We start from the raw sequence: 16,471 nt of genomic DNA, 5'->3' as shown, positions 1-16,471 counted from the left end.
TGGGATTAAATTGGGGTCCCCTGGTATGTTTCTAACTCTACCGTTTGAGGTAAGTCAGCTTGAGCATATCCCGAATTGCACATCTCTTCCCTCTCTTATTCACACTCTTATATTTTAACAGGGATCATTTTTTCAGTTACGTATCAACACTTAAGAATAACTGTGTATTAATTACAGAATTCAACCAATAGTATTAAGTAGAACAAACAAAAAAAAAATACTAGGAGGGATAAAATATTAAGTTGTTCATCAACAGTCAGGGCAAGGGCTGATCAAGTCACCATTTCTCATAGTGTCCATTTCACTTCAACAGGTTTCCTTTTTGGTGTTCAGTCAGTTGTCACCCATCAGGGAGAACATATGGTATTTGTCCCTTTGGAGCTGGCTTATTTCACTCAGCATGATGTTTTCCAGATTCTTCCATTTTGTTGCAAATGACCGGATTTCATTTTTTTTAACTTTTATTTAATGAATATAAATTTCCAAAGTACGGCTTATGGATTACAATGGCTTCCCCCCCATAACATCCCTCCCACCCGCAACCCTCCCCTTTCCCACTCCCTCTCCCCTTCCATTCACATCAACATTCATTTTCGATTCTCTTTATATACAGAAGCTCAGTTTAGCGTACATTAAGTAAAGATTTCAACAGTTTGCTACCACACAGAAACATAAAGTGAAAAATAATAGATGATTTTTTAAATGATGATGAAATCAGATCAGACCTGTTGTCATGTTTAATCCCAGTTGGGAATTGATAATTTCTTCTTCTTCTTCTTCTTCTTCTTCTTCTTCTTCTTCTTCTTCTTCTCCTCCTTCTTTTTTTTTTTTTACAGAAGATCAGTTTAGTATGCATTAAGTAAAGATTTCAACAGTTTGCACCCACATAGAAACACAAAGTGAAATGTACTGTTTGAGTACTCGTTATATAGCATTAAGTCTCAATGTACAGCACATTAAGGACAGAGATCCTACATGAGGAGTAAGTGCACAGTGACTCCTGTTGTTGACTTTACCAATTGACACTCCTGTTTATAGCATCAGTAATCTCCCTATGCACCAGTCATGCGTTTCCAAGGCTATGGAAGCCCCTTGAGTTCTCCGACTCTTATCTTGTTTAGACAAGGTCATAGTCAAAGTGGAGGTTCTCTCCTCCCTTCAGAGAAAGGTACCTCCTTCTTTGAAGACCTGTTCTTTCCACTGGGATTTCATTGTTTTTGACTGCTGTATAGTATTCTATAGAGTACATGTCCCATAATTTCTTTATCCAGTCTACTGTTGATGGGCATTTAGGTTGATTCCATGTCTTAGCTTTTGTGAATTGAGCTGCAATAAACATTAGGGTGCAGACCGCTTTTTGTTTGCCAATTTCATTTCCTTTCGGTAAATTCCAAGGAGTGGGATGGCTGGGTTGAATGGTAGGTTATATTCAGGTTTCTGAGGAATCTCCCGACTGACTTCCATAGTGGCTTGACCTGTTTGCATTCCCACCAACAGTGGGTTAGTGTCCCTTTTTCCCCACATCCTTGCCAGCATCTATTGAAGGTAGATTTCTAAATGTGAGCCATTCTAAACGGGGTGAGGTGAAACCTCATTGTGTTTTTGATTTGCATTTCCCTGATTGCTAGTGAACGTGAACTTTTTTTCATGTGTCTGTTGGCCCTTTGGATTTCCTCTTTTGAAAAATGTCTATTGAGGTCTTCGGCCCCTCTCTTAAGTGGGTTGTTAGTTTTGTTGTTGTGGAGTTTCTCGATTTCTTTGTAGATTCTGGTTATTAATCTTTATATGTAGCATAGTTTGCAAATATTTTTCCCATTCTGTCGGTTGCCTCTTCACTCTCCTGACTGTTTCTTTTGCAATACAGAAATTTCTCAATTTGATGCAATTCCAATAGTTAATTTTGGCTTTGACTGCCTGTTCCTCTAGTCTTTTCCAGGAAATCTTTGCCGGTGCCAATATCTTGCAGGGTTTCTCCAATGTTCTCTAATAATTTCATGGTGTTGTGTCATAGATTTAGGTCTTCAATCCATGCTGAGTGGATTTTTGTACAAGGTGTAAGGTAGGGGTCTTGCTTCATGCAAAATCCAGTTTTCCCAGCACCATTTATTGAATAGACTGTCCTTGCTCCAGGAATTGGTTTTAGATCCTTGACCAAATATAAGTTGGCTGTAGATGTTTGGATTGATTTCTGGTGTTTCAATTCTGTTCCATTGGTCTGTCCATCTGTTTCTGTACCAGTACCATGCTGTTTTGATTACAACTGCCCTATAGTATATCCTGAAATCTGGTATTGTCAAGCCTCCGGCACTGTTTTTGTTGTACAAGATTGCTTTAGCTATTCAAGGTCTCCTGTGTCTCCATATGAATTTCAGCATAATTTTTTCGAGATCTGAGAAGAAGGTCTTTGGTATCCTGATTGGTATCACATTGAATCTGTAAATTGCTTTTGGGAGAATGGACATTTTGATGATGTTGATTTTCCAATCCATGAACATGGAAGATTTTTCCATTTTTTGGTATCCTCTTCTATTTATCTCTTTAAGATTTTGTAACTCTCATCGTAGAGATCTTTAACATACTTGGTTAAGTTTATTCCAAGGTATTTGTTTGTTTTTGTAGCTGTTGTGAATGGATTGATCTTAGCAGTTCTTTCTCAGCCGTGGCATTACTTGCTTATACAAAGGCTGTTGATTTTTGTGCATTGATTTTATATCCTCCTGCTACTTTGCCAAACTCTTCTATGAGTTCCAATAGTCTCTTAGTAGAGTTCTTTGGATCCCCTAAATAAAGAATCATATCATCTGCAAAGAGGGATAGTTTGACTTCTTCCTTCTCAATTTATATCCCTTTAATTTCTTTTTCTTGCCTGATGGCTCTGGCTAAAACTTCCAGAACTGTATTGACTAGCAGTGGTGAGAGTGGGCATCCCTGTCTGGTATCAGATCTCAGTGGAAATGCTTCCAACTTTTCCCCATTCAATAGGATGCTGGCCGTGGGTTTTTCATAAATTGCTTAGATTATATTGAGGAATGTTTCTTCTATACCCAATTTGCTTAGAATTTTCATAATGAAAGGGTGTTGAATTTTATCAAATTCTTTCTATACATCTATTGAGATGATCATATGCAGTTCGTTGGTGTGATGTATCACATTGATTGATTTGCAAACATTGAACCATCCCTGCATACCAGGGATAAAACCCACTTGGTCTGGGTGGATGATTTTTCTGATGTGTTGCTGTATTCTATTGGCCAGAATTTTATTGAGGATTTTTGCATCTATGTTCATCAGGGATATTGGTCTGTAATTTTATTTCAATGCTGCATCTGACTCTGGCTTAGGGATTAAGGTGATGCTGGCTTAATAAAAAATATTTTGGAGGATTCCATCTTTTTCGATTGTTCTGAATAGTTTGAGAACAATTGGAGTTAGTTCTTCTTTAAATGTCTGGTAGAATTCAGCAGTGAATTCATCTGGACCTGGGCTTTTCTTTGTTGGGAAGGCCTTTATAACTGCTTCAATTCCTGTCTCAGTTATGTACCTATTCATGTTTTCTATGTCTTCATGATTCAATTTAAATAGATTGCATGTGTCCAGGAATCTATCAATTTCTTATAGATGTCCCTGTTTGCTGGCATCCAAGTCCTTGTATTAATTTCTGATGATTCTTTTTATTTCTGTGGTGTCTGTTATTATATTTCATTTTTCATCTCTGATTTTATTGATTTGGGTCTTTTCTCTACTTTTTTTAGTTAGTTGAGCCAATGATGTGTCAATTAATTCATTTTTTTTTTTCAAAAAACCAGTGCTTCGCTTGGCTGATTTTTTGTAATTTTTTTTTTTTTATTCAACCCTGTTAATTTCTTCTCTGGTTTTAATTATTTCTCTTCTCCTACTAGATTTGGGTCTGGTTTGATGCAGTTTTTCTAGATCCTTGAGATGTGTTGAAAGCTCATATATTTGGTGCCTTTCCAATTTCTTGATGTAGGCACCTATTGCTATAAACTTTCCTCTCAACACTGCTTTTGCCGTATCCCATAAGTTTTGATATGTTGTGCTGTTTTCCTCATTTACTTCCAGAAAGTTTTTTATTTCTCTTGTAATTTCTTCTATGACCCAGTGCTCATTCTGGAGCATGTTGTTCAGTCTCCATGTGTTTGCATACTCTCTAAGGATTCCTGAGTTGCTAATTTCCACCTTCATTCCACTGTGGTCTGAGAAGCTGCATGCTATGATTCTAATTCTTTTAAATTTGCTGAGACTTGCTTTATAGCCTAGTATGTAGTCAATCCTAGAGAAGGTTCCATGACTGCTGAGAAGAATGTAAAATCTTTAAATGTAGGATGTAAAGTTCTGTAGATATCTGTTAGATCCATTTGGGCAATAGTGTCGACTAAATCTGCTGTTTACTTGTTGATCTTCTGTCTGGTTGTTCTGTCTATTTTTGAGAGTTGAGTATTGAAGTCCCCTAGTACTACTGTATTGGAATCTAAGTCTCCCTTTAAGTCCCTTAACATAACTTTTAAATAAACCGGTGCCCTGTAATTAGGTGCATATACATTTATAATAGTTACATCTTCCTGTTGAATTGAACCCTTAATCATTATATAGTGTCCTTCTTTGTCTCTCAACAGTTTTTGTGTTAAAGTTTATTTTGTCTGATATTAATATGGCTACACATGCTTTTTCATTTCTGTTGGCATGGAATATCTTTTTTCCAGCCTTTCACTTTCAGTCTGCATGCATCTTTGTTGGAAAGATGTGTTTCTTGTAGGCAGCAAATAGATGGGTTTTGTTCCTTAACCCATTCAGCCAGTCTGCCTTTTAACTGGACAGTTCAGGCCATTAACGTGCAATGTGACTATTGATACGTAGTGACTTTGCCCTGCCATTTTCCCAAATATATTTTCTAGTATATGCTTTAAGCTTTCTATGGTTTTTTACTGGTAGGTTTTCTTCCTTTACCTTCTTTCATATTGATGGCCGTGTTTCTGTGTTTCTGTGTGTAACACATCTTTAAGCATTTTTTGCAGGGCTGGACAAGTGGTGACAAATTCTTTCAATTTCTGTTTGCTATGAAAGGTCTTTATTTCACCTTCATTCACAAATGAGAGCTTTGCAGGATATAATATTCTGGGCTGACAGTTTTTCTCTCTTAGTTACTGGGCTATGTCTAGCCATTCCCTTCTAGCTTGTAGGGTTTCTGATGAGAAGTCTGCTGTGAGTCTAATTGGAGATCCTTTGAGAGTAATCTGATGTTTCTCTCTTGCACATTTTAGGATCTTTTCTTTCTGTTTGACTGTGGTGAGTTTAATTACAACATGTTGTGGTGAGGATCTCTGTTGGTCATGTTTATTAGGGTTTCTATGAGCTTCCTGTACTAGGATGTCTTTGTCCTTCTCCAAACTTGGGAAATTTTCTGCTAGTATCTCACTAAAAAGGCCTTCTAATCCTTTCTCCCTCTCCATGCCTTCAGGAACTCCTAGAACTCGAATGTTGGGTTTTTTTAATAGTATCCTGTAGATTCCCAACAATATTTTTTAGATTTCTAATTTCCTCTTCTTTTCTTTGGTTTGACTGTGTACTTTCCTGTTCTCTGTCTTCTAAGTCCTGTATTCTCTCTTCTGCTTCATTGATTCTGTTTTTAAGGCTCTCTAATGTGTTTTCATTTGATCTATTGAATTCTTCATTTCATTATGATTTCTCGTCACTATCACAGTTTCATGTTCTCCTAGTTGCTTCATTTCATTTTGATTCCTCCTTAAGATTTCATTTTCACGAGAGAGATTTCCTATCCTGTCCAGCAAGGATTTCTGTAGTTCAAGAATTTGTTTTTGAGAACTTCTTAATGTTCTTATCATTTTTTTGAGATCCACTTCTTGCATTTCTTCCATCTTGTCATCTTCATAATCTTGAATTGGGGTGTCTTTATCATTTGGGGGCATTGTAGTGTCTTCCTTGTTCTTGTTACCTTGGTTTCTGCGTTTGTTTGGCATTGTGGAGATATTCTTTGGTTTCTTCACTGTGGTGTTTTTTCTCATTATACTATGACTCTAGATTAAGTGGACTGTCTCCTTTTGATGGATCCTTAGAGGCTGTGATGGGTGTGGCCAGAGGGCTCTGTTTGGTTCTTCAGGGTTAAAAGTGTGCCAAATTTGACTCACCCAGTTTGCTCTGTCTAGCTCGCTTCCTCTCTCTCTCTCTCTCTTTTTTTTTTTTCTTTGACTCAGAAGGGAAGTAATTCTGCACAGCTGAGTGGAATTGAGGGTAGTTGATGTATGAAATCTGGCCCCTGTGGGTATTCGTCTGCTCTACCCCAAGGACCACACAAAGGATCTATGCATTCCTCAGTGTGGTCTCAAATTTCTTAGCAGTCTCTCCCTGGGTTGCCAAAGTTACCAAGTTTGTGTACTCGGTGAGTTCTCTCGCTCCCCCTCAGATTTTCACAGTCTCAGTTCGTTAGCTCCACACTTTAACTATGTTCTAACCTCCAGTTTTTCTCCCTACCAGAGTCAGGATTTTCTGCTTGGCTGATGGCGGGCACTGCTTAAGTATGTCCAAAATAGTGCCTGCTCTTTTTCTTGCTCAGCTTTGTAAGGTGAGTGGAGAGAGAGGCTAGTGTCTGTGCCGGTTCCCCTTATTTATTCGTTTTTTTTTTTTTTTCTCTCCTCCAGTCAGCCTGGTGGACTTTCCCCAGCAGGGCTTCAAGCCTTATTCCCTGTAGGCTCTTTCTGCCTTTCCCTGCCAATGACTCGGGTTACCGAGGTTTTTGTCTCACTTCCCCGTCCAGCGCTGGTGCGCAGACTCCGCGGCTTGGCTTCCGCAGCTAGGCTTCCATGCCGTGGGTGTCCTTGCTCTCCCCATAGGTCCTCCATTTCACATCCACTAGATCTGGAAGAGTTTCCTCTGTAATTTTTTCCCGAGCCTTTTTCTGAGACTACAGTAACTCCACTTTTATTAAACTATCTTTTCCCGGAGTATCAGTGCAGGCCCTCACTATTCCGCCATCTTGGCTCTTCTGAATGTTCTGAAGATTCAGATATCATGAAAACCAGTTAACAACACATTTACCTTTTTAGGCTAATGCAGATTCCCTTTAACTATGAGAGATTAAGGGCCTGCGTGTGTCTTAATGGGTTAAGTTGCCACCTGCAATGTTGGCATCCCATAAGGATGCCAGTTTGGGTACCAGCTGTCCCAATTGTGATACAGCTCCCTGTTAATGCTCCTGGGAAAGCAGTGGAAGATGGCCCAAAGGCTTGGGCATCTACATCCATGTGGGCGACCAGGATGAAGCTTTGGGATCCTGGCTTATTCCTGGCCCAACCCTGGCCTTTGCAGCTACTTGGGTAGTGAACCAGCAGATGGAAGATCTCACTCTCTCTATAATGCCCCCCTCTGTAACTCTGCCTTTCGAATAAGTAGAATTAAAATCATTAAAAATGTAAATAAATACATTTCAGGGATTTAGCAATATGCCTCCACTAATTATGAGAATCAAGATTCTAACACCTATGTTAACAAGTGAACCTTATTAGAAGGGCTGCACAAGCCACAGAATTTGGTAAGAATAAAAATAAATTGAACATATATTTTTCAACTGTGTCTTGAAAGTTGTGTCATCATGTGAATACATATGATATATAACAATTTAGAAATCTGTGTGGAGGAGTTGATAGAAATTATTAAATGAAATATTTTTGAAGAAAGACCATTTTTAATCCTTAGTAGAAATAATTCCTCATTGTTTTAAATATGTACACATATACCACTCAAAAATACCTCATTTTGTTTTACCATTTTTGTTCTTAGCTCTTCTCAATTATGCCATAGCATATATTCAAAATTTTCACATTACCAATTTTATTATGAAATTAGATCATTTTATAAATTACAGTTTTTGCTTACCTTCCTTTTATTGTGATTAAAAATCAGTACCATAAAGTTTACTCTCTGAATCATTTTTAAGCACACAGTTCAAATACTGGTAAGCCTATTCACATTGTAGTATAACAGATTAGAATAATTTGTTTCATCTTAAACTCTAGAAATTTTTAAACTACTGTCATTTTTGACTCTTCAGACTTTATTAGCCATTATTCTATTTTTTGTTTCCAAAAATTTGACTTCTTTAGATTCTTCATATATGTAGAATCATGTGGTAGCTGACTTTACGCTGATTATTTCACTTAATATATTAATCTAAGTCTTCATCCCTGTGATAGGAATCCTGTGTTGTGAAGGCTGAATAATATTCCACCATATGTATGTTTCATATTTTGTTAGTCCATTCATCCTTTCATAAACATTTTGGTTGCTTCTGCCTCTTTGCTATTGTGACTGGTGGTGGCATCTATGTGGGCTTGAAAATATCTGGTTGGAAAAAGCTTTCCATGCTTTTGGATATACACCAAGAAAAAAGGAATGATAGGTTCTATGATAGTTCTATTTTTAATTTTGATGGACTGCTATAATGTTTCTCATGGTGATGCACCATTTTACCATCCCACTAACAGTACAAAGGGATTATAATTTTTCCACATCCTTCACAACTTTTCTTATAATTTTAATTGCTAACCTAATGATTATGAGGTGATTACTTACTATAATTTTCAGTTTCATTTCTCCAGTGGTTATGTTGAGCTTCATTTCATATATTTGTTGGAAGTTTGGAGAAATATCTATAGTAGTTCTTTGCTCACTTGCAAATTGGATTAATATGCTTTGTTGCTGAGTTTCAGGAGCTTTACCAGGATTTTATAAAATATATTATCTGATTATATGGGATAGAATTTGATTCTATAGGATATATTTTTGACTGTTATTTTCTTTTGCTGGAACAAGTTTGATGTCCCATTTACTTATTTATGATTTTATTGCCTATGATTTTAATGTCATATGCAAGAAATCATTGTCAACACCAATGCCATGAAGGTTCCCCCTATATGTTCTTCTAGGAATTTTATACTTTCTGCTCTTACATTATAGTATTTATCAAATTTGAGTTATTATTGTTTGGTGTAAGAAAAGGGTAAGTTGTCATTCTTTTGCATATAGATAGCCAGTTTTCCTAAGATCTCTTGAAGAAGAAACTGTCCTTTCCCCACCAAGTGACGTGATTACCTTGTCAAAGATCATTTTATCACATATATGAAAGTTGGTTTTCTTCTGCTTCATGGATCTATATTAGTGTATTTATGTCAGTACTACACTATTTACATTACTATAGCTTTGTAATATACTTTGAAATCATCGAGTGTAAGTTCCATACGTGTATTCATTCCTTGAAAATATTTTGGCTATTTAAGATTCTACATTAATATTAGGATGCAATTTTTTTATTCAAAGAAACATTTTTGGGATTGTGATAGAACTTGCATTTGATCTACTGATCGATTTGAACAGTATTATCATCTTTTTTTTTTTTTTCAAAAAGATTTATTTCATTTATTTGAAAGGCAGAGATACAGAGATAGAGATATCTTCCATCCTTTGGATCATGCTACAAATGGCTGCAATGGCTGGGGCTGGGCCAAGAAGAATCCAGGTACCCAGAGCTTTTTCCGGGCCTCCTAGGAGGCTTCAGGGACCCAACCACTTGGGCCATCTTCTGTTCCTTTCCCAGGCACATTAGCAGGAAGCTGGATGGGAAGAAGAGCAGCTGGGAGTTTAACTGGCACCCAAATGGGTAGGCAGCATCACAGGTGGCAGCCCAATCTGATAGGCCACAAGGCAGATCCCCAGTGTTATTATCTTCACAATATTGTTAGTCAATCCATGGACATGTAATATCTTCATGTGTCTCTTTAATTTCCTTTTTTTAAAGATACATTTCACTGCATCTCAAGGATCTAGAAAATCTGCAGCAAACCAGGCCCAAATCTAGTAGGAGAAGAGAAATAATTAAAATCAGAGAAGAAATCAACAGGATTAGGCCGGCGCCGCGACTCACTAGGCTAATCCTCTGCCTTGCGGCGCCGGCACCCTGGGTTCTAGTCCCAGTCAGGGCGCCGGATTCTGTCCCGGTTGCCCCTCTTCCAGGCCAGCTCTCTGCTGTGGCCAGGGAGTGCAGTGGAGGATGGCCCAAGTGCTTGGGCCCTGAACCCCATGGGAGACCAGGAGAAGCACCTGGCTCCTGCCATCGGTTCAGCGCAGTGTGCTGGCTGCGGCGGCCATTGGAGAGTGAACCAATGGCAAAGGAAGACCTTTCTCTCTGTCTCTCTCACTGTCCACTCTGCCTGTCAAAAATAAAAAATAAAAAAGAAAGAAAAGAAATCAACAGGATTGAATCCACAAAAACATTACAAAAAATCACCCAAACAAGGAGCTGGTTTTTTGAAAAAATAGTTTGTTTACTTTATAATCATAAGGTAATCTGAAAACCTTTATACATTATGAAAACATAAATGCTTTTAAGTGCTTTTAGCTTTTAAATTCTATACTAAAACTCAATAGGCTAATCCTCCACCTTGCGGCGCCGGCACACCAGGTTCTAGTCCCGGTTGGGGCGCCGGATTCTGTCCCGGTTGCCCCTCTTCCAGGCCAGCTCTCTGCTATGGCCAGGGAGTGCAGTGGAGGATGGCCCAGGTGCTTGGGCCCTGCACCCCATGGGAGACCAGGAAAAGCACCTGGATCCTAGCTCCTGCCATCGGATCAGCGCGGTGCGCCGGCTGCAGCGGTGGCCATTGGAGGGTGAACCAACGGCAAAAGGAAGACCTTTCTCTCTCTGTCTCTCTCTCTCTCACTGTCCACTCTGCCTGTCAAAAAAAAAAAAAAAAAAATTCTATACTAAAATTAAAGTGATAAAATCATAAAAATAAAGTTTATTATTTGTCCATATGTTTATATTTATTATTTATTTTATATTAAATGTATTTATATTGCTGTTAAATATCATGTTTTTTCAGCATGAAGAAATTCTTGGGAATTTGTTATAGAGAAAATCTAGTTGTAATGAACTTCTTTAACTTTCATTTATCTGCTGAAATTTTACTTTTGCTACATTATTAAATGCTTTTATTTTTAATGTTTAAAATATCATTTATTTATTATTTGAAGGCAGCGGAGAGAGATGAGATAGAATGCATAAGAAGTCTTCTCATCTTTCCGATCATTTCATCAACATCTGTAAGAACTCCAGGCTGAAGTCTGGGGCTTAGAAGTAGATCCAAGTCTCCATGTGGCTGTCAGGGAGCCAACCACTTGACTCGTCATTAGCTGCTTGCCAAAGTATGTATCAGCAGGAAGTAGGAATTGGGAGTGGAACTGGGACTTGAACCCAGGCACCTCAATATGAGATAAAGCCATCAAAAGTCGCATCTTAATTATCTTGCCAAATGCCTGCCATTTTCCTCGATTTTTGAAGAAAGGTTTATCAGATATAATATTCTTGTTTGACTATTTTGCCTTTTTAACAACTGGAATATAGCATACCTCTTCCCTCTGGCCTGAAAAATTATCCTGAGAAATCCACTGATAATCTTCTAGATGCTCATTTGTATGTGGGCAGCTGCTTTCTAGAGTGTTTATTTAATTTTGTCTGTTTGATGACAACATGTGTTCATGTAGGGATCTTTAAGTTTATCCTAATTGACTTACATTGACCTTCTTAAATTTTGACATCCATTTCTTTCCTTGTATATGGGAGGTTTTTTTTCTTTTTTTTTTTCATTTTTTCTTTTTTTCTTTAGGAATTTTCATACTGGCTGTATCGGTCAGTTTGATATTGATAAAGGCTATCTTTCTCCAAACTCTTGCGCTCAAATACTTGAACAAACTCTAGCATAGTTTCTAGTGGCATGAAATTATCAAGAAAATCACACATCTTCACATTATGGGATAGTTCCTGGAAGTTTCATTTTGTGCCATTGATTGGGATATGTATCATATATATTCACTATTGGTTTATGATTTATATCTATTGATTGACTTATGGTTTTCAACTTTGTTGATTTTATTTCATTGCTTATATTTTTGTTTATACATCTTGACTTATTTTTTTCCTGTTTGGTAATGGCCTCTAGTAGATGAGTTTATGTCTTTTTTTTCCTAATGTATGAAATAAATGTGAATTTCCCTGTAAGCTGTTTTCATGGCATTACACATATTTTCAAAGGTTATTTATTAATTTTAGAGACATATGCACACCAAGAGGGAGTTTTAGGAGTTCCCATCTGTTGGTTGAGTCCCCAGGTGCATTCAGCAGCCAGAGCTAGTCCATATTCAAAGGCATGAACCTGAAATTCAATCCATGTCTCCCACATTGGAACCCAAGTAATTGCTTATCCCTACTGCCTCCCAGGGTCTACATTTGCTGTAACTGAAAATAAGGAGCTGAAACCAGAATTTACACTTCCAAAATTGCATATTTTTTAACTTTTATTTAGTAAATATAAATTTCCAAAGTACAGTTAATGGATTACAATGGATTTCCCGCCCCCATAATTTCCCTCCCACTCGCACTCCTCCCATCTCCCGCTCCCTCTCCCATTCCATTCACATCAAGATTCATTTTCAATTCTCTTTATATACAGAAGATCAATTCAGTATATATTAAGTAAAGATTTCATCAGTTTGCACCCACACAGAAAGACAAAATGTAAAATACTGTTTCAGTACTAGTTATAGCATTACTTCACATTGGGCAACACACTAAGGACAGATCCCACATGAGAAGTAAGTACACAGTGACTCCTGTTGTTGACTTAACAATTTGACACTCTTGTTTATGGCATCAGTAATCACCCTAGGCTCTAGTCATGAGTTGCCAAGGCTATGGAAACCTTTTGAGTTCACCAACTTCGATCTTATTCCGACAGGGTCATAGTCAAAGTGGAAGTTCTCTGCTCCCTTCAGAGAAAGGTACCTCCTTCTTTAATGGCCCCATTCTTTCCACTGGGATCTCACTCGCAGAGATCTTCCATTTAGGGTTTTTTTTTTTTAAACTTTTATTTAATGCATATAAATTTCCAAAGTACGACTTATGGATTACAATGGCTTCCCCCACATACCGTCCCTCCCACCCGCAACCCTCCCCTTTCCCACTCCCTCTCCCCTTCCATTCACATCAAGATTCATTTTCAATTATCTTAATATACAGAAGATCAGCTTAGTATACATTAAGTATGGATTTCAACAGTTTGCTCCCACACAGAAACATAAAGTGAAAAATAATAGATGATTTTTTTAAATGATGATGAAATCAGAGCAGACCTATTGTCATGTTTAATCCCAGTGAGAGTCAAGTTGGGAATTGATAATTTCTTTTTTTTTTTTTTTTTACAGAGGATCAGTTTAGTATGCATTAAGTAAGGATTTCAACAGTTTGCACCCACATAGAAACACAAAGTGAAATATATTGTTTGAGTACTCGTTATAGCATTAAATCTCAATGTACAGCACATTAAGGACAGAGATCCTACATGAGGAGTAAGTGCACAGTGCCTCCTGTTGTTGACTTTACCAATTGACACTCCTGTCTATGGCATCAGTAATCTCCCTATGCTCCAGTCATGAGTTTCCAAGGCTATGGAATCCCTCTGAGTTCTCCGACTCTTATCTTGTTTAGATAAGGTCATAGTCAAAGTGGAGGTTCTCTCCTCCCTTCAGAGAAATGTACCTCCTTCTTTGAAGACCTGTTCTTTCCACTGGGATCTCACTCGCAGAGATCTTTTGCCAGAGTGTCTTGGCTTTCCATGCCTGAAATACTCTCATGAGCTTTTCAGCCAGCTCCGAATGCCTTTAGGGCTGATTCTGAGGCCAGAGTGCTATTTAGGACATCTGCCATTCTATGAGTCTGCTGAGTATCTCACTTCCCATGTTGGATCACTCTCCCCTTTATTTACTCCATCAGTTAGCATTAGCAGGTACTAGACTTGTCTATGTGCTCCCTTTGACTCCCAGTCCCTTCACCATGACCAACTGTGAACTGAAACTGATCACCTGGAACAGTGAGATGGCATTGGTACATGCCACCTCGATGGGATTGAATTGGAATCCCCTGGTATGCTTCCAACTCCACCACTTGGGGCAAGTCAGCCTGAGCATGTCCCAAATTATACATCTCTTCCCTCTCCCATTCCCACCACCATGTTCAACAGGGATCACATTTCAGTTATTTTTCAACACTTAAGAATAACTGTGCATCAATTACAGATCTAAACCAGTCATATTAAGTAGAACAGATAAAAAAAAACTACTAAGAGGGATAATGTATTAAGTTGTTCATTAACAGTCAGGGCTATGCTGATCAAGCCACCGTTTCCCATAGTGTCCATTTCACTTCAGGAGGTTTCCTTTTTGGTGTTCAGTCAGTTGTCACCGATCAGGGAGAACGTATGGTATTTGTCCCTTTGGGACTGGCTTATTTCACTCAGCATGATGTGTTCCAGATTCCTCCATTTTGTTGCAAATGACTGGATTTCGTTGTTTCTTACTGCGGTATAGTATTCTAAAGAGTACATATCCCATAATTTCTTTATCCAGTCTATCGTTGATGGGCATTTAGGTTGGTTCCAGGTCTTAGCTATTGTGAATTGAGCTGCAATAAACATTAGGCTGCAGACCTCTTTTTTGTTTGCCAATTTAAATTCCTTTGGGTAAATTCCAAGGAGTGGGATGGCTGGGTCGAATGGTAGGGTTATCTTCAGGTTTCTGAGGGATCTCCAGACTGACTTCCATAGTGGCTTGACCAGTTTGCATTCCCACCAACAGTGGGTTAGTGTCCCTTTTTCCCCACATCCTCACCAGCATCTGCTGTTGGTAGATTTCTGCATGTGAGCCATTCTAAACGGGGTGAGGTGAAACCTCATTGTGGTTTTGATTTGCATTTCCCTGATTGCTAGTGACCTTGAACATTTTTTCATGTGCCTGTTGGCCATTTGGATTTCCTCTTTTGAAAAATGTCTATTGAAGTCCTTGGCCCATCTCTTAAGTGGGTTGTTGGTTTTGTTTTTGTGGAGTTTCTTGATCTCTTTGTAGATTCTGGTTATTAACCCTTTATCTGTTGCATAGTTTGCCAATATTTTTTCCCATTCTGTCGGTTGTCTCTTCACTCTCCTGACTGTTTCTTTTGCAGTACAGAAACTTCTCAATTTGATGCAATCCCAATAGTTGATTTTGGCTTTGACTGCCTGTGCCTCCCGGGTCTTTTCCAGAAATTCTTTGCCTGTGCCAATATCTTGAAGGGTTTCTCCAATGTTCTCTAGTAACTTGATGGTGTCAGGTCGTAGATTTAGGTCTTTAATCCATGTTGAGTGGATTTTTGTGTAAGGTGTAAGGTAGGGGTCTTGCTTCATGATTCTGCACATGGAAATCCAGTTTTCCCAGCAGCATTTATGGAATAGACTGTCCTTGCTCCAGGAATTAGTTTTAGATCCTTGATCAAATATAAGTTGGCTGTAGATGTTTGGGTTGATTTCTGGTGTTTCAATTCTGTTCCATTGGTCTATCCATCTGTTTCTGTACCAGTACCATGCTGTTTTAATTACAACTGCCCTGTAGTATGTCCTGAAATCTGGTATTGTGATGCCTCCGGCTTTGTTTTTGTAGTACAAGATTGCTTTAGCTATTCGAGGTCTCTTGTGCCTCCATATAAATTTCAGCACCATTTTTTCCAGATCTGAGAAGAAGGTCTTCGGTATCTTGATTGGTATTGCATTGAATCTGTAAATTGCTTTTGGGAGAATGGACATTTTGATGATATTGATTCTTCCAATCCATGAGCATGGAAGATTTTTCCATTTCTTGGTATCCTCTTCTATTTCTTTCTTTAAGGTTTTGTAATTTTCATCGTAGAGATCTTTAACATCCTTGGTTAAGTTTATTCCAAGGTATTTGATTGTTTTTGTAGCTATTTTGAATGGTATTGATCTTAGAAGTTCTTCCTCAGCCATGGCATTGTCTGTGTATACAAAGGCTGTTGATTTTTGTGCATTGATTTTATACCCTGCTACTTTGCCAAACTCTTCTATGAGTTCCAATAGTCTCTTAGTAGAGTTCTTTGGGTCCCCTAAATACAGAATCATGTCATCTGCAAAGAGGGATAGTTTGAGTTCTTCCTTCCCAATTTGTATCCCTTTAATTTCTTTTTCTTGCCTAATAGCTCTGGCTAGAACCTCCAGAACTATATTGAATAGCAGTGGTGAGAGTGGGCATCCCTGTCTGGTTCCAGATCTCAGTGGAAATGCTTCCAACTTTTCCCCATTCAATAGGATGTTGGCTGTGGGTTTTTCATAGATTGCTTTGATTGTATTGAGGAATGTTCCTTCCAAACCCAGTTTGCTTAGAGTTTTCATCATGAACGGGTGTTGTATTTTATCAAATGCTTTCTCGGCGTCTATTGAGATAATCATATGGTTTTTCTTCTGCAGTCTGTTAATGTGGTGTATCACATTGATTGTCTTGCGCACATTAAACCATCCCTGCATACCAGGGATAAATCCCACTTGGTCTGGGTGGATGATCTTTCTGA

This window comes from Oryctolagus cuniculus, chromosome 9 (assembly GCF_051225735.1).
Source record: "Oryctolagus cuniculus isolate XC-2025 breed Fujian yellow rabbit chromosome 9, ASM5122573v1, whole genome shotgun sequence".
In the NCBI taxonomy this organism is placed as follows: Eukaryota; Metazoa; Chordata; class Mammalia; order Lagomorpha; family Leporidae; genus Oryctolagus; species Oryctolagus cuniculus.
The sequence above is the reverse complement of the archived record's forward strand: the minus strand, read 5'-3'. Positions refer to the sequence as shown.